The sequence below is a fragment of the Papilio polytes genome, unplaced genomic scaffold (assembly GCF_000836215.1).
Source record: "Papilio polytes unplaced genomic scaffold, Ppol_1.0 DF821400.1, whole genome shotgun sequence".
Lineage (NCBI taxonomy): Eukaryota > Metazoa > Arthropoda > Insecta > Lepidoptera > Papilionidae > Papilio > Papilio polytes.
This window is the reverse complement of record NW_013527804.1, coordinates 2,678,956-2,697,927: the sequence shown is the minus strand read 5'-3', so window position 1 is coordinate 2,697,927 and position 18,972 is coordinate 2,678,956. Positions and strand designations below refer to the sequence as shown.

At 32.7% G+C, this 18,972-nt stretch overlaps 1 protein-coding gene across 1 annotated transcript in view; it reads right to left on the bottom strand.

The window, feature by feature from the left end:
- LOC106108775 (irregular chiasm C-roughest protein-like) overlaps positions 1-3,188 on the bottom strand; it is a 69,436-nt gene extending 66,248 nt beyond the window's left edge. Inside the window, exon 1 of the mRNA XM_013290036.1 lies at positions 2,957-3,188. The gene's annotated coding sequence lies outside the window, so the exon portion shown is untranslated. The remainder of the gene's footprint in view (positions 1-2,956) is intronic.
- Positions 3,189-18,972: the final 15,784 nt, after the last annotated feature.

The window sequence follows — 18,972 nt, the reverse complement described above, 5'->3', positions numbered from 1 at the left end:
TTTAATTCCATTTTTAGTAATTGAGATTAAAAAGTACAAACATAAAATCAATACAAAATTAGGCACTGGCTACACTGTTATGAATTAAAAAAAATGTAGGTGCTATATTATTGGTGTAACTTTTTTGTGTAAAGGTATAATAGACAAATAAGATGCAAATTACAGATTATTAAAGTCATCACAATTCAACATTGAAGAGTAATCGATATCTCGAAAAGTCAACAAAATGGCAGATCTAGATTCGGTTGAAAATTAAAAGATATCTTTGAAACAAAAGTCCTACACCAAGTGAAAATACTTCATACCTTTGACCTGAATTCTTTGCGTATAAAACAATGGTCCACTGTAAATTGGAAGCAATGAAAACTTCTTGGTCTCTTAGCAATGTAAAAGGCATCGGGACAATATTTCTTTTATTTTAATCCGACAATCTCGATACCAGATTCTATGAATGAGGCTACAATTGAAACTTGAGAACTCTTACGATAAAAATAACAAGGATGCCCGACACAGATCTTGTAGCAACAAAAAGTAACCTTTGATGTGACTTTCGTAACGAAAACCCTAACACCAGTTCTCACTCGAATCACACTCGATTCTCACTGATCACACTATAGTATAAAACTTCCCGTTGTCTGTATATGTTTACTTAGATCTTTAAACCTACACAACGGATTTTGATGCATTATTTGGTATCGCGCGAAGTCGAGGCGGATCGCTAATCTTAATACAAAGTTGACTCGAACAGTGCCTTATTAAATTACTATGTCGTAGTTTTTTTACACGTTGTTTAGGAGTAATACAAATTATTGTAAACGCGCCTTTTCATATTAAAACAGTTAAGTCTATCGATATTATTACTTCGAAATCTGTTTATCGCAATCATCAGCGTCAAAATACCGCACCCGGGGGCAAACCAATTATATGGTTTTTGGGGGGCCATATTTGTGCAAATATTTAATTTTGTAAAATTTTCAATAAATAATCACAAAAATACCACAGTTACAGCCTATCCATTTATACAAGTCTGCGTAATGCATTTTATTTTAATCGACTTGTCAACGAGTGAGAATCGAACAAATAGTAATCGAGCATAATCAAAGTTAAAACGAGTTTCCCAGAGAGGCCATGACTTGGGATAATTGACCAACAGGTGCGGTGGCTACTGTTGTTTTATTTTTGTACCGAAGGTCCAGAGATTCAACTAACTACCAACCCGGTATTACCTGAGATAATAAAAGCTCCCAATACATTCGATTTCTACCAAAATTAAGCTTGTACCGAAAAGTTTGGACCGTGAATTGAGTGTGAATTAAGGTCCGTTATTGTAGGTATTAATAAAGATCTTGTATAAAATATAATGATAAAAAATAACTTTTGTATGTGTCTGATGAAAGAATATTTAAAATCGGCTCAGTAGTTTTTGAGTTGTTTCAAAAAATACAAAAACACAAATCTTTATAATATTAGTATATAGTATAGATTGGTCATTGCAGTGTTAAGGTGACAAGACTTTTACATTGTCATTCTGGACATCAGAATGTATTGCCATTTTTCCTACGGTTGGCAATACTGCCACTGTTCCATACATCTCTATCAGCTTATCACGATCTATACATTACAAGAAGAAAATATAAATGTACTAGCTTTCCCCCGCGACTCCGTCTGCGTGGAATTAAAAAAAATGAGTAGCCTAGTTCTTCCATACTATCCTCTACATCTAACCAAATTTAATTGAAATCCGTTCATTTGTTTAGGTTATAAACTCTAACAAACATCCATCCATCTAAACCTTCGCATTTATAATATTAGTAAGTATTATTAAGATTGTTTATTTAAATAATTTACGGTTCATTCATACTATTTTCTGTGAAATTTTATAACTACGAAAGCCAGTAAAGTAACTAATCATTTAATTTGCAGTATAACTTGTTTTTTCATATTAATTTACAAAATTATATTATTTTTTTCCATAATATCTATATGGCATTTTAATACTGTGTAGAGCGTCGGTGGCTCAGTGGTTTAAGCACTTGACTTGTAATCTACAGGTCTTGGGTTCGAATTTTCGGTCGATTTTTGGAATTATCATATGTACATAAATTACCCGACGTTCTTACGGTGAAGGAAAACATCGTGATGCCTGCACATATCGGCGAAGAAATTCAAAGATATGTGTGAAGTCAACCAACCCGCACTGGGCCAGCGTGGTTGACTATGGCCTAGTCACACTAACTTAGGGTAGGCTCCGAGCCCCTCGGTGGGGACGTATAGTGAGCTGGTGATGATGATGATTTTAAAACTGTGGTGATTTCAATAGTCAACTGATGCGATTACCGTTCACGAAATTTTACTAGACCTTAGAGAAAAAGTAAATGAAATACTGAATCGATTCGTTGTAGCATTTTATTAGTAATAAAAATAAAATCTTACTTTTTAATAGTTATTAACAACACAGAGCGTTTTTACTTTCTCTAGGTATTTTTATATTAATTTAAAAATTTAATTCTAGCATAAAAATTATTTTAAAAAACCGTATTAATAATTTGTATGACCCAAAAGTAATGATTAGTAACTATTATTTTATTTCATAGTAAAGTATTATTTAAATATGTTATTCTAGCTTTCATCCACGACTCTTTTCGCGTGAAATAAAAAAAAGTAAGTACCCTATGTGTTCTTCCAGACTATCCTCTACATCTATGGTAATTTTCTTCGAAATCTGTTCATCAGTTTATGCTACAAACTCTAACAGACATCTATCCATCTAAACTTTCGCATTTATAATATTACTAAGAGTATGTTCTACATTTGTATCAAATTTCAGGATGATGGGTTGTCATTTTAGTAATACGTAACAAATATCCATCCATCCACACTATCACATTTATATTAATTAGATAACTGTAAAATCTATTTTTCTAAATTTAATTTTTATAAGTAAATGTACACTAACCTTTTTAATTAAAAAATAACACTATCATACACTAAACACAATGTTAAATCCAAAATAATCTTAAAACAAACACCATTCACTTAAAATAAAACAAAAAATCTCAACAAGTCATTTAAAATTGTCATATAATTCACTCGTTTAAAACAAAAACGAATGAAGAATAATATTAAAATGCCGCGTAAATCCACGCGCGTCGCGAATAGGGGTACATACACACTGCCACGTCTCGCGCCCAGCCAGTACTGAGGGTGTGTGGAAGCTACGCTCGCCCGGACAGACTTTTTGTCATACACCAAATAAACGAAGACGGTGAATTAGGTAGAATATTCACGTTTGCTCGAAAAATTAGTCTATTTTAATATACAAATGGTTAAAAGGACTAGATCTAGTTACTTTTTAGTAGCTAGATATGCTTAATTACTAAAGTTTTAGTTTTTAAGTGGAAAGGGATTTGTATGTTATTTAATTTAAATATCTCAATATTGTAAATTTGAAGAAACAGAAAAAATTAAGGAATTAAATTGATTTGATTTTCAAAAAATTACCTCTTTGAGCTATGATACAAGGTTAACTGTTTAAATGAACCTTAAATCAAAAGTATGGTCACATTTACCTATTTGAATCTACCGGGTATCGCTTAAAATCATTAATTGCTTCATCAACTTAATTATGTGCCTAATACAAACTACAATACTGCTTGCTCTTTGACTCGACAACGACCTTAATCTGAAATCCCTTTTCAACTCCTCGTGCCTCTCATTATTGATCTCTTTCACTCCTTACTACCGGTGCAATAATGTTTCGACACCGCTCGTGTAGACGAAAACTCCATATGTCTGTCTCGCTCGCACCGCACTGCAGAGCTTCGAAAACAAGGTAGAGGTGTCATGTAGAAATGTGTGCGTGAATTAGATATTTTTTTAACTGATAGTAAAAAGTTTTTATGTTTTTAATTACGTCATAAGGTTAGTGTAAGAAGGTCGAAATTTCTGTTAGTTTTTTACCTTATTAGATGTTTTTAAAATACATATTCATAGATCGAAGTCCTGAAGTTGAATAAAACATACGAAACAGTTACTCGGAGGCTATAATTTTTATCGAACAGTTGTCAGGAACACACTGTATAATCAAATTTTCTATTGGCTTGTTGTTTTAGGTTTTGTTTTGATTTGATGTTATAAAAGGTGTTCTATTAAATTGTAATTAACTGTATCATTAATTATTTTTTTAAACGTTCATCTTTTGACCTGTGTTTTAATGTGATTGCTGTAATCTTTTCTTGCGGTATATTTACAGCGTTGAAATAAATATGATATTATTATGAAAGATTTTGCCCACGACTCCGTCCGCGTGTAATTAAAAACAAAAATATGTAGCCTATGTGTTCTTCCAAACTATGCTCTACATCTATGCCAAATTTTATCGAGATCCGTTCGACCGTTAATATTGTAAACTCTAACAAACATCCATACATCTAAACTTTTACATTTATAATATTAGTAAGACTGTTTTATTACTTATTAAATTGTTTTGTTTTAAAAAATATCTATCTCTGTTCTAGTTTTGATTTGTTTCTTTACATTATTTCTCTAATAATAGTAGGGTAATTATGAAGTATACATAAATTTATTACTAACAATAATCGATTACAATTCTTTCGACTTAAATTAGTATTTTTAAGTCACTAATTTCGATGTTTAGTGGAAGTGCTTCTTCAAATAAATTGGTCATTTTAAACATTGGTCAAACCAGATGTATTTTACACACATAATTACTTTAGAAAAAAGAATACCATTGTTCATTTTTAGGGTTGCTATTTTTTTACATCTATCGTGGATTTTACAATATAGCATTTTTATTGTAACTTTGTAACAACTTTATTTAAAGGTATCTTGTAGTTTATAAGGTTTTTTATATAAGAGAAGGGGGAAAACGAGCGACGAGAACACAGAGGTGGTCAACGACGCCCATGGACATCTGCAACACCAGAGTAACTACAGATGCGTTGCCGGCCTTTGCGAAAATGATAGGCTCTCTTCTTGAAGCACCCTGAGTCGTATTGGTTTATCAGGTGAATTTAAAATTCGAACATCGGTGTTCGTTGCAGTTATTACTAAAATTGAAATTCTCAATGCGGTTTAGAGTAACCAATAGAGGTGGCGAGTTGGATGCAAATGGGAATCCGTGTTGAATTTATTGCAATTAAGGGCCGTATACTGAAACATTTCTTAAATATGTAACAGCTTCTTAAATGATAAAGCCACTATTATACTTCAAATGCCATTCAATTTTTACGTTTATCAGATTGTAAGCGACGCTTACGAAGAAATATTTAAGATTCTTTTCAGTATCTGGCCATAATTTAATTCATTGTATCGGTTTTAGACAACTAGCTCTTTAATATCTTTACTAATATTATGAAGGGGAAAGATTTATATTTTTTCATAACACAAAAACTTTTGGGCCAATTTTAATAATTCTTTCGCCATTAGAAAGATGAGTACCATAGGTGTATAGTAACATAAGTATACATTTTTGTTATTTTTAAATTCACGCGGACGAAGTCTCGAGCAACACCCAGTTTAGTAATAAAGCCGAAATCATGAAATAAACAAGGTTTCAATGTCACGTGACGTTTCGTTACATGAGAGAGATAGCAAATGTAGCGTATTAAGTGAAAGAGAGAGGAGGAGCGATTATTTTATATTTAAAATAATTTAAGGAAACTTTTATCGGTTTTTTATAATTACTATACGACTTTTGTAATGTAATTTATAAATACTGTTTGAAACAGGAGAAAAAGTTTACGGTTTTACGGTTCTATATCTTACTAATATTATAAATGCGGAAGTTTGGATGGATGGATGGATGAATGTTTGTTAGAGTTTGTAGCCTAAACGGATCAATGATTTTTTTTATAGATGTAAACAATTGTCTGGAAAAAACATAGGGTACTTACTTTTGTTTTTTCTTTTAATTCCACGCGGACGGAGTCGCGGGCAAAAGCTAGATTTTCTTATTACCTAATAAGTGAATCTAATCTTAAAGAAAATCTGCCTATAAATTAAATTATGCTGTCAGTACAGGTAAGTACACCGACATTGCGTACAAACCTGTTTCCTACACGACGTAAGGCGCGGCCTCTAAGAATTCACCCCTTCACTTAGAAGGGATTTAAGTTCCAGCGCAAAATTACTTTGTTTCAATGCAAATCAAGTAAGATAGGCAAGATCTAGGGCTCGTATCAACAAATCCCGGCCGTTTTTGCGTACAGGTTGAGATGAGGCTTAGAGTTTGGTATTATAAGATTTAAGATATAAGTTCTAATCAAGTATATTCTAGTAATTTATGTCATCATCATCCACTTGCTTTTATCCCTTACGGAGCTGTCATATCTGAATCCACTCCTTTCTTAAGCATATCCTCTTTCAAACAATCCATCCATACTTTCTTCTGTCTTCCTCTACCTTTGTAGCCATCCACGTTCGATCTTAACACTTTCTGGTTTATGTCCCCGTCTCGTCGCATGACATGTCAATACCACGCTAACCTTTTGCTTCTCAATTTCTCCACCACTGGCGCTACTTTAAAACTTCCTCTAATTCTAGTAGTTAATCTATATCTGTACTAATATAATAAAGCGTAAACTCACACTACTTTGTGGCGTATGTCAGCAATCACAGCATAGTTTTCAATAATTATTTCTTTAATAAAAAACCCTACACTTACGACACGCTTTAGGCTACGAATATATTGTCACGCTATTAAACTTATGGGCTTAGTTAAATTGGAAAAAAACTCCATGTGGGAAAGGGACCATAAACTACAATTTTGCAACACTAAGAAGGCAAGGTTATTATGGTAACGGTAATTTTGATATTTGCAATTGAGAATTTGAAAAATGTAAACAATAAAATAAAGTTTTTTATAATTTCATGCGGATGAAGCCGTTTGGGGACAGCTCCTTATAAAAAATAATTTTAAAGTTCTTAGCTCGTATAATTAGCCTAACGAAAGATTACTGAAACGAAATCATATAAGTAAGACTGTCTTAAATGAAAAGGCCAAGCTTAAACTTAAAATTCATTTAAAATACTGATTCGAACCCACCACATTTTCGGAAATCCTTACCTTAATGGTTAGGCCATTAGGCTATTGGCGCTTGCTTGCTAGGCCAATGGTTGGAATGAGCAATCGATTTTATTAATTCAGATAGCTTAAAATGTGAGGTTATATTTGGACGAGGCTTTCCTTAATGCGACATAAATGTCAAATTGAAATGTCGGTCATTAAAAATAACGATGTACCCTAACCGCTTACGTTCTGCGAGCAAGTAATTATTGAATTTTATTTGGCCTCGTTATGTTAGTTACATCTACTAATTGTTGATGCGAGTGTTTCTTACTATTTTATGGAATTAGATTCTTTATAACCGTAGAACTTCATTAGGCACAGTATTGTCTCTTCCATACATCTCTCATCATCACCAGCTCACTATACGTCCCCACCGAGGGGCTCGGAGCCTACCCTAAGTAAGGGTGACTAGGCCATAGTCAACCACGCTGGCCCACTGCGGGTTGGTTGACTTCCCGCATATCTTTGAATTTCTTCGCCGATATGTGCAGGTTGCATCACGATGTTTTCCTTCACCGTAAGAACGTCGGGTAAATTATGTACATATGAAAAATCGAAAAATCGAAAATCACATTGGTACATGGCTGGATTCGAACCCAAGACCTGTAGATTACAAGTAAAGTGTTGACCACTGAGCCACCGACGCTCCTCCTCCATACATCTCTATCAGCCGTCATATCTCAAAGCATATCCTCATTTTCTTCGGTCTTCCTCTACCTTTGTAACATCTTAACACTTTGAATTATACAATTAGTAATATTTTTGTACTAACATTTATTGTAGATTAACTATACTAATATAATGAGGCGTAAACACACACTACTTCGTGGCGTAGGATGTCAGCAATCACAGCATATTTTTGAATAATTCTTTCTTTAATTAAAAGCCTTACACTGACGACACGTTTTACGCTATAAATATTTACGCTACTATATTTAGGGGGTAAATAAATTCCAAAAAAACCTCCAAGTGGGAAAGAGATAAGCTACAAGCTGCAAAAATGAAGGAATCAAGGTTATTATGGTAACGGTAATGTTGACACTTCCAATTGAGAATTTGAAAAATGTTAACAATGAAATAAAGTTTTTATAATTTCATGCGAATGAAGCTGCACGGGGACAGCTAGTAAGCTATAAAAGAGTTTGCACAATCTTTGAGGTTATGTTTAGAAAGGTATGTATTATCAAAATACATTTTAAAATGACTCTCAGAAGTACAATTTAATAACATTGTCCGGTAACGGATGGAGGAAATCATAAATTATGCACTTCATAACCAGACATTAACAATGGTTCTTATGCAAAATGTTGCAACTCACATTTTAACAAAATTCTGCTACTCCATAATTCACATTGGAGATGGATATTGCCAGTCGTAGACTTCTTTAGGTAGACGTGAATTTCTTAAACAAGAGTACTTCTCTACTTAACAAGATTTTGTTATCTTGTTAATTTTTTTTTAATTTAACTTTAGTAAAAATACGTCTATAATATTGACGTTCTGAAATTGCTCTCTAGAAAAATTTCATTTTTTTAGTTACAGCTATACACGTAGGAGCCGTATTATTAAAAGTAATTATACGAGAATAAGATTTATCAACATTCAAGTATCACTTACAAATGAAATAAAAATGAATCGTAAACCTTGAACTATCTCGTTTCGCTTCCATTCTGATTTGAGAGCGTATCTCATTTCTGTTAGTTAAAATCGTTTTAATTGTTCAGATAAATACAATTGGTATTCTAAAAAGGTTTTATTGTTTCGATTAGATACATATTGAGAAAGTAAATAATTAGTTTTAATGATTGTGTTAATTAGAAAATAATAAAAAATATATAATTGGACTTTTAAGCTATAAAATTGAATTTAGAACTTCATCTTAAATATACTGAGATGTTTTTAGAATAGAAAGAAATAAATATTAATTCTTGATTGATAAATCAATACACACTGACCTTTGGATTGTCGAACTTTGTTCAACAATATTAAAACCTGACGTGACGTGAGAATTGAAATTCTAGAATAATACAGAAAAAGCTGAGTAGAATCTCATTGGCCATAACTTTTTAAATTCCTAAATTCAAAAGGAGTTTTGTTTTGTACCGCCGAGGAGGGGGCCCTTCGGGTACCTGCTGCTGTCGCTAATGCAGCAACCTTGTTACCGTTAGGTTATTTTTAAGACCTTAATTTATGGGATCCAAAAGGAGTTTCTTCAAAAGGAGAGTGAACAGCTTCCTATTAAGCTAGCGCGTACCATCTTTCGACTGCATTGTCACTTCCTTCAGGTGAGATCGTGGTCAAGCGGTAGCTTAACAAATATTTAAAAAATCTCTTTTTATTAATGTACTTGTAAACAAAGTATATTCATTTATTTTATTTGGTTAGTTTTTTTTGGTTCACTTGTTTTCGCCCGCGACTCGGTCCTCGTGGGATTAAAATAAAACAAAAGTAGCCTATTTTTTCTTCCAGACTATCCTCTACATGCCAAATTTTGAGATCCGTTTAGTAGTTTAGACTACAAACTCTAACAAACTAATCCATAATATTAGGATGTAATTTAAGGGATGTCATGTTGTATTTTGTTCGATGTTCTAAGTAACCGTGTGTCACATATGAGGGGCGTTTATCGAATAAATGGCTTCATTAGGTGGAATTTAAGACAATCTGTCTCGGGTTACTGGGCTCGCACTTTTCTAATCAAAGTAATTGGAATTGTTTTTGCCGTTTTCTTACTTCGTTTTCATGATTTTAATGTATTTCAAGGAATATATAAGTTTCATCTTAGAGTAAAATAATAAGTAATTTCTCTTTAGTATTAAAGAAAATATTTTTAGTACTGATATTTTTGTAGATTAACAATCAAAATACTCGTTCAGATTGGTTTTAATTCCTGTTTTATAATCGTCCTTATAATGTTATATGGTTGATAGGACTCTTACCAAGTTTGGCTAAGAGATTGTCGATTGTTTCGACGCCAATTCAATTGTTTAGTTGCACAATTAAAAATTAAGTAGTGTGTGCACCTCCATACAAGTTTGGATGAATGTTTGTTAGAAGGTATCTCCTAAACAGCTTAACGAATCTTCATAAAATTTGGCACAGATATAGAGCAAAGTCTGGAAGAACATCTATTAATTCCGAACGGAGCCATGGGCGTCAGCTTGTATTTCATAAATAAACAGAATTTCTTAAAGAAAGTCAAATAATAAATCGACGTTCTCACTAATAGCTGAAATTCTTTCGTAAAATTACATAATTATCATGTTGACATATAAAGGCAGAAAATATCAAGCATTTCCGCATTGCCAGGACTAAGAATAAACCCATTCGCCACAACATATTTAAAATCTTTGACTCTTGATAGACAGGACCTGACAAGCGTGTGTCTTCGTGATAATAAGCGAACAATGAAACTTGTGTACACGTTTCGTGTGTGTTAATTTATGAATCAACATGTTTAAACGCTTTAATTACACATAAGTTTCGACATGACATACAATAGACCATTTTTAAGTAACCCAACAAATAATCTGTTGCAAAAAATATTTAGAATTAGCTCTTGTTCGCGACTTCGTCAGCGTGAAATTGAGAAATAATAAAAAATATAGCCTACGTTCTTTTCTGATAACATAGTTTTTAAAAACAAAAGAAAAAACACTATTACTAAAATTAGTTGTACAATTATAATTGGGGCTCAATCACTCATCGTAATAATGATGAAAGAATTTCGTACAATCCGTCCATTAGTTTTGGAGTTGTTGTAATACAAATCCACTTTAACATTAATTATAAAGAAAACGGCGGCTCTTTGCCTAGTCCGTTTCTCTATAGTCTAAGTTTAAAATCAAGTCATTCATTCGATATTGTAAATGGATACAGTCGTCTTACTAGACAGAGTTAAATGGTAGAAAATCCACATTCCTTCATTGCAGGCCAATGAAGCAAACACCACTCCGGTTGACTGTACTGTGTAAAATTATTAAAGAAATACTTAAACACTAGCTTTTGACGACTCTCGACACGACTCTGCGTGGAATTAAAAAAAAGGAAAGTAGCTTATGTGCTATTTTAGATTATTCTCTACGTCTATGTCAAATTACATCTATATTCAGCAGTTGTTTCTTAAGAATAGAGGGAATTTAGTTATAGCCGTTAATAAAGGTGTATGGAAGAACAGAAGGTACATACTATGCTGACTTTCCATAAGGATAAGGGCATGATAATAACTTAGGGTCCTTCAAGAAGCGAGCCTATCATTTCCTCAAAGGCCAGCAACACTTCTGTAGTTCCTTTTTTGTTGCTGATGTCAATGGGCGTTGTTGACCACCTCGGTGTTCTCGCCGCTCGTTTGACCCCTTTTTTTATATTATATACTAGCTGTTGCTCGACTTTTCCCTCGTTAAATTAAAAAAAATATATAAAACATGGCCTATGCTACTCACAGATAAATTACCTTTCTAATGGCAAAAGAATTTTTAAAATCGGCCCAGTAGTTTTTGTGTGAATCAAACACATACACAAAAAAACAATCTTTCCTCTTTATAATATTGGTATAGAAAAAAATGTTATTCTTAAAACTCTAAACAAAAAATCATTAGTAAACTAGACAAAATTATAAGAAAAAATGGTTCGAATTTGCATATTAGATTCTATTCGGTTTGTGTTATTATAGTTTTCTTTTCCGATGAAAGTTTACAATCGAAAGGCTGAATGTATTGCAATCTTGGAAAACGTTTCATGCAAGTAGGAGTTATTTGTGCGTAATTGGACGAAGCAATATTACATGAAATGTATCTTTTTTGATATATAGATGTTGTTTAAGATTTTTGTTCAAGTTTATTTATTTTATTTATTTAATACAACAGGAAGTTTAATATAATTATTTTTATATTTAACGGAAAGAGATGTAGTTTATAAAATTCTTAAAAAATGTCAAAGAAATTCGTTTTATTCAGAGTTTACTTAAAATCTAATCTAAAACAATTAACTGGAAGATTTCTTTTTATCAGTAAGATAGGGTCAAATTAACGAAGCAAATTAAATATAAAGTCGATAAAATCAACGTTGCTTTTATAAATAAAACACAAAACAGGGTGACAACGGCTTTTGGAACGCACGTTTCACGCAACTCGGAAAGGAATAATTTACCAAATTGCTGCCTTCGTTTGTGATACCAGGCGCAATGTATTTCGTTAAACATGTATTATATCAACGTACATTGCTCGCTATGTTCCTTCTATTGATTGATGGCTAATATAAAAACGGCAATGATCACTTTAATAACACTGAATTTTATTAGTTGTAATTTTTATCATGGTAGACTTTTGCTTCAAGTTTATTATTTGTTAGCTGTTACTCACAAAAGCCTGCGCGCGAAAATAAAAAATAATATATGATATACTATGTTACTCACAGATAAATTACCTCTCTAAAGGTTAAAGAATGTTTAAAATCGTATAGAAAAAGTACTTCTTTTAGTTTGTCCGTTATTTTATCTGCTAGGTAGACGTCCAATTTATTATTAATTATGATGTTTTAAATATCTATGGGTCACCCTCACCTAAACACTAGATAATTGCTTGCTCTTCGCTAAAAATCTCAAAGATTAATTTTCGATGCATCTAGAGAATTACTTTCTATAATATATCTCCTTTTCTCGTATATCTAGATTCAATTCTGCTCCGAATGCATTGCATAAATTCCTGTAACGACTCACGTCTACCCATTTAATCAGAACACCAACAATCAGCGGAGGAAGCATTCCTCTTTTCAATAGCAATTCGCTATAGGTACCATATCTACTACGCTTCTACTTGGAGTATATAAAAATGGACTACGCGTAAGAATGCAATCGTACTGATATGTAGAATTTAAACAATTAAAGATGTATGAACTAACTTAATTATTTGAATACCCTACATATACTCGTAAGCAAGTAGAAATATTTTATCATCATCATCATCATCATCATGAGCCTTTGCCGACTTCTTCCCTAATGCCTACCACAGAGCGAGGTCTTACACCTTCTGCGATCCTTGTAGGGTATCATTTGACGGTTGTGAAATGTGCGCTTACAGGTCCTGTCTCTTAAAACTCAAAGTAGGTCGCAATGCAATTTCCGATGTAACTCAGGCTGTTACTACGTCAATAAAGAGGTGGAAGCTTGAATAATGACTGCGGAATGTTACAATAGTTTTGGGTAGTCGACGTTTATAGTCTTAGTTTTATTCACACATCGTTCACTTTCAGTGCCGGTTCTAGTAAAACCAGCGCTTGAGACGATATCTACGGCACCCCCTTTTTACTAATAGGGAGAGGGGGTTACAGAATTACGTAAGAATGTTAAGACTCTTAAGGCCCCTTTCTGTTTAGTGCCTATTGTTGATGTTAACTAAGCACTTATTCTATTTAAATTTATTTAGTAAATATTAAATTAATATTTTACCCTTAACAAACAATATTAAAAGAATGAGGTAAAGAATAATAAAGTTCTTGTATCACAAATCTAAGGTCAAGAATGAAATATTGTGGATTTCTCGGGCTTGGATATAAAGAAATATGAACGTAAAAACTGGCCGTACATTCTTATGAAATATGAACAGAGTAAGAAATACGTTGGGTAGTGGTAAAAAATGAATCAAAGATGTACAGAAATGTTTCTACGTTTAATAAATAAGAACAAGAGCTTCTTTTACTTAACTAGCTGTTGTTTGCGACTTTGTCCGGATGAAATTAAAAAATAATAAAAATTGTAGCCTATTTACGTAGCTTTTTAATGGTGAAAGAATTTTTAAAAAGTCAAGTAGTTTTTGAGTTATTTCAATACATACAAAAATACAAACATTTCCTCTTTATAATGTTATCCATGCTTAATTTTTTTAATTTGATTAATATTTTACTAACTACATTGAGTTTCGAGCAATTGTGCAAGTACCCGTCATATCGTGACGTCATAGTTCTTAAAAGAGTACGGTCAGTAAAAAGGTACAAATATTATTTTGTTCTATTGGAATGCATGTATCATACTCATACTAATATTACAAATGCGAAAGTTTAGATGGATGGATGTTTGTTAGAGTTTGTAGCCTAAACGGCTGAACGGATTTCGATGAAATTTGTAGAGATGTAGAGGACAGTCTGGAAGAACACATAGGCTACTCACTTTGTGTTTTTTTAATTCGCGCGGACGGAGTCGCGGGAAAAAGCTAGTATTTAAATAAACAAAATGTAATTAGTTAAGTAGAACTAAGTGGACTTAGAATATATTTTTAAATCTGATTACAGTTAATGAGGACAATGCGGTATTTAGAATTCTTGTAAATGTTTCGAGAATTTATACATCAGCACTTTCATACTAATATTACAAAGGGAAAGGATTTGTATTTTGTATGTAACGAATGAACTCAAAAATTATTGGGACAATTTAAATAATAATTTCAACCTTAAAAAGCTACGATATCAGTGAATAACTTAGGCTACTTTTTTTTAATTTCACGCGGAGAAAATCGCGAGCAACAGTTAGTAATTTTATGAAGAGGATTTTGTATTTTTATATGAAATATATTAACTTGAAAAACTACTGAACCGATTTCAAAAATTCTTTTACTATTAGAAAGCTACATTACTATTAAATGTAACATAAATGACATAGCTACATATATGACTAGATTTTAGTACGTAGACAAAATTTAGTAGAATAAGAGCGGACGCACACCTTTGACTAAACTATCGGACATTGTGCGATTGTCGATTGTTTCGCAGCTAATTCAACTATTTCATTTATTTTAATTATTTATTTTTATTTAGCCTTTTTGTTCCAGTAACTGGACACCATTCTGGGTCCATCCTCCAACCTTTTCCATACGTCCCTATCTTTTCCTTTTTTCATCCATTATTTTCCCATATCTTGTACGACATCGTCTGGTCTGCCGACTTCCCTTGCGCCTCGTGGGCCTGTCCATTTCGTGGTGTCTGTTGTCCTTCTGTCTGTGCAGCGTGCAACGTGGCGTGGTGCGACCAATGACAACTATTTGATTACACAACTAAAAATCGTGTGCGCACCTCCATATAAGCTCAGAGGAATCAAAGCACGACTGAACAGTTGTGCGATAGCGTGTGTTCGCTCTAAATAGATGTATTACAAATGGTTAATTGAACAATTCTTCAACATTGGCTTCGTATAGAAATTTAATATGACAACTGTATAATAGCAGTAGAAATGTTGTGGCAGATCGATGTAATTAAAATCATTGAAGATTTATTATCACTGATCATAACGACTTGAAGTGTAATAGATTTGATAGAAGCTTTAATGTTGAGTCGCAGTGCGAGCGGATAACAGCGTGGGGTAAAGAAATCAAATATTGTTCATAAATAGATTTTAACAAGTAAAAATAAATTAAAACAATAACATTTAATTTAACATCATCTAAATATTATAAATGCGAATGTTACAATGGATAGATGTTTGTTAGCGTTTGTAGCCTAAACGTCTGAACGGATCTCCATTAAATTTGGCACAGGTTTAGAGCATAGTCTGGAGAACACATAGGATGGGGTTCATCCCCGAGAAATGTCCGGTTCCCGAGGGATAAGCAGCTTTTTGTTATTTATACAGTTCGTCTGTTTTCTAATAAACGCGGACCAAGTCGCGGGTAACAGCTAGTAAACACATGATTATAAAAAACTACTAAAACGCTGCAATTTTTTAGTCATAGATGGCGCTGTTCTCAATTGAAAATGATAACCTTTTTAATAAAAGGACAAACCTGTCTTAGGATGTCATCGTTTTTAATAAGGCATCGTTTAACATGCACCTACATTTTAATTGACGATAACACACAGAGTTGTTCAATATGTGTTTGTGTAAATATGTGTTTGTATACACAAACATAAATTAAAATAACGTTTAAACTTTACAGGGTACGGCAAAGTTTATAAACAGTCGAGGAGTATATTTCTTCTGTGTGAATTTTTACGCTAACACTGTGGCTGCACCCTTTGCTTTAATGAAAACTCGAAAGCATCGATCGAATTGAACGGTTAATATCATTAATCTATCTAATCATTAATAAGGTCGACAACAAAAAGCCACTCCACATATTAAATGCGTTATCGAAAACAATGTACAAGCACAAAACGATAAGTGGAAGTCACTTAAGACGTAGTTATATTTCAATAGATAAAAGTTACATAATATTTTAGTGTCTGCTTTAATTAGACAGTAGGATATAGCGGATATGGTTATTAAGAAATAACCTAATATCTTACTAGCTTTTGCCCGCGACTCCGTCCCCGTAGAATAATAAAAACGAGTAGTCTAAATTTCATCGAAATCCGTTCCGCCATTTAGACTACAAACTCTATCAAACATCCAACCATTCGCATCCAAACAAGCAAACGGCTATAAAAAATCGCGGGAATAGCGAAGCGACCACTGCCCAAAGACATCATGATGTCACCTTGAACCGACTTTCCTGTTCTCGGGGAAGAGTGGGAAGGGAAATACATCATCAAACGAAACGCGAAACGTTTCCCCTTTATGGTATATTGTTTTTGTCCAACTGACAAACAGCATTGGAAATTAATTTGCAGATAATTTACTTAAATGTAACATTGTTCGTATACAAAAAGATAGACGGATATACATATCAGATTGTGGCTTATGGTGCTGCGTAACTAACACGTAGATTGGATAACTATAGTTGTAACATTGTAGTTAATACGATAGTCTTAGAGCGCGCGCACCTCCGACTATACAATCGCATAACTTTTGTGTGATTATCGTTTTGGCTTTCAACTGTGTTGCCCAACTAAAAATCAAGTAGTGTATCTATATAAGATTATAGAAATCAAAGCGAGGCTGAACAGTTGTTCAACAATTTAGTTAGAGGTGTATGCCCTCTCTTACATTGGAACTATTTATTACTAGCTGTTCGCGTGCGGCTTCATCCGCATGAAATTATAAATTTATTGTTTGCATTTGTTAAATTATCAATTGCAAATGTCAAATTACCAATTACCTTACTATGGCACTCTTGCTTTCTTGATGTTGGCAGCAACTTATGGTCTCTCTCTCCCACATTAGGGATTATATCAAAAATATTTTTACCCCCTAAGTTTAATGGCGTGAAAATATATAGCCTACAGCGTGAAGTAAGTGTAGGGCTATTTATTAAAAAAAAATATTTAAAAATATGCTGTAATTGCTAAGATCTTAGGCAACAAAGAAGTGTGTGTTTACGCTTTATTATAATAGTATAGAAAGGTCTGACAACGTAGTTATTATTGACGACCTTTGACAATTTGTTGTCATACGATTACAATTTTCCGTTGACTGTCACCATAATGTCTTTTCATGGTATTATTTAAGTTTTATAATGATTTTCCCAAGGTTATTAATTAGGATGGATCGGTGAGATTTTTTTAAATTTTTCTTTTTGTGTGTATTCTTCATTTGTTTAGATTCATTTTTTTCGTAGAGAATTAAGGGATTGTAACTAGTTTATATTTCTAAAATAATTTATTTAGATCCACGTTTAAATGGCGAAATCTAAATGTTGGGTTTTTTATTTGTTGCTGGATTATTCATAAATTAAGTGGTGTAACCAACAGACATTTAAAAGCAAAAACATTATTTAAAAATCCCTTGAACTAAGATAAAAGCATGTTCAACAACTTAGTTACCTTGTAATCATTTTAATAGGATTACATATTATTTTAAATTATATGAAATGAATTTCTCTTTATGACTAATTGCGGCCTGCGATTCTATTTGCGTTAAATTTATCATTTTTTTAATAGTAATGCAGTAGTATATGCGATCATAGTTTGTTTTTACGTATGGTAGGTTTTTATGTATGTAAATTCCATTGTGATTTTTTTATTAGACCTTTTCAATGTTTCCCAATATATTCAGTTGCCCTTTTCCTTTGTGGAGAGTCGGCACAGTATGTGCCCTTCCATACATCTCTATCAGCCGTCATATCTGAATCCACTCTCTTAAGCATATCCTCTTTCACACAATCCATCCATACTTTCTTCGGTCTTCCTCTACCTTTTTAGTCATCCACATTCAATCTTAACAGTTAGTTAAATTTAATGGTTTTTAAATGTTAGGTTATTTCTATATGTGTAAGAGGGATGGCAATATAAATCAAGGTAAGGGTAAATAGATCGACTGACATCAACAGAACACACAAACACATGTGTGTAGTAGTGTGCGTGTTCGTTGATTGCAGGCCACTGAGACCAAATTCAGTACAGGCTTCCGTTTTGTTAAGTGCTAATTAAGTATGGAAATGTATCAAATTGATTTACTAATATGAACTTTTAGACAATTTATTTAATTGATACGGTTGCTTTTAACTCAGAGCAATACTTCTCGTCAAGACTCAAGTTACGCGCCAATCTATCCATACTTCTAGTGACATTGACAGCTGTCAGCTAGGGACGTGACGTTTATGCCGATAATCTAGAGTTGCGCCAACTCCACAGCACGGTACTAATTTTGTTCCTAACAGTATACACTAGAACAGTGCTGCATTTTTTTTAAGACATTGATATTGTTTATGAATAATCTACGTTACAGTAATTATCTTAATTCCACAGATATTGTTATTGTTCTAAAAAAATTAGCGCCATTTAATAAATGGAAAGTGACCTTTGCATTATTCAACATTATTCAAGTCAATAAATGTAATAAATCTTTGAATATGAATAAACAAATACAAATTAATAGAATTCAATCATATAGAAGAGTTATGTTTTTTTTTTTTTTTTTCATTTTACATTGCAAATTACTATGTTACGTTAAACATTAAGTAATTTATGTTACGAGAAAGTATTTTCAAACAAAAAACATCCATTCCGTTTATCCATGC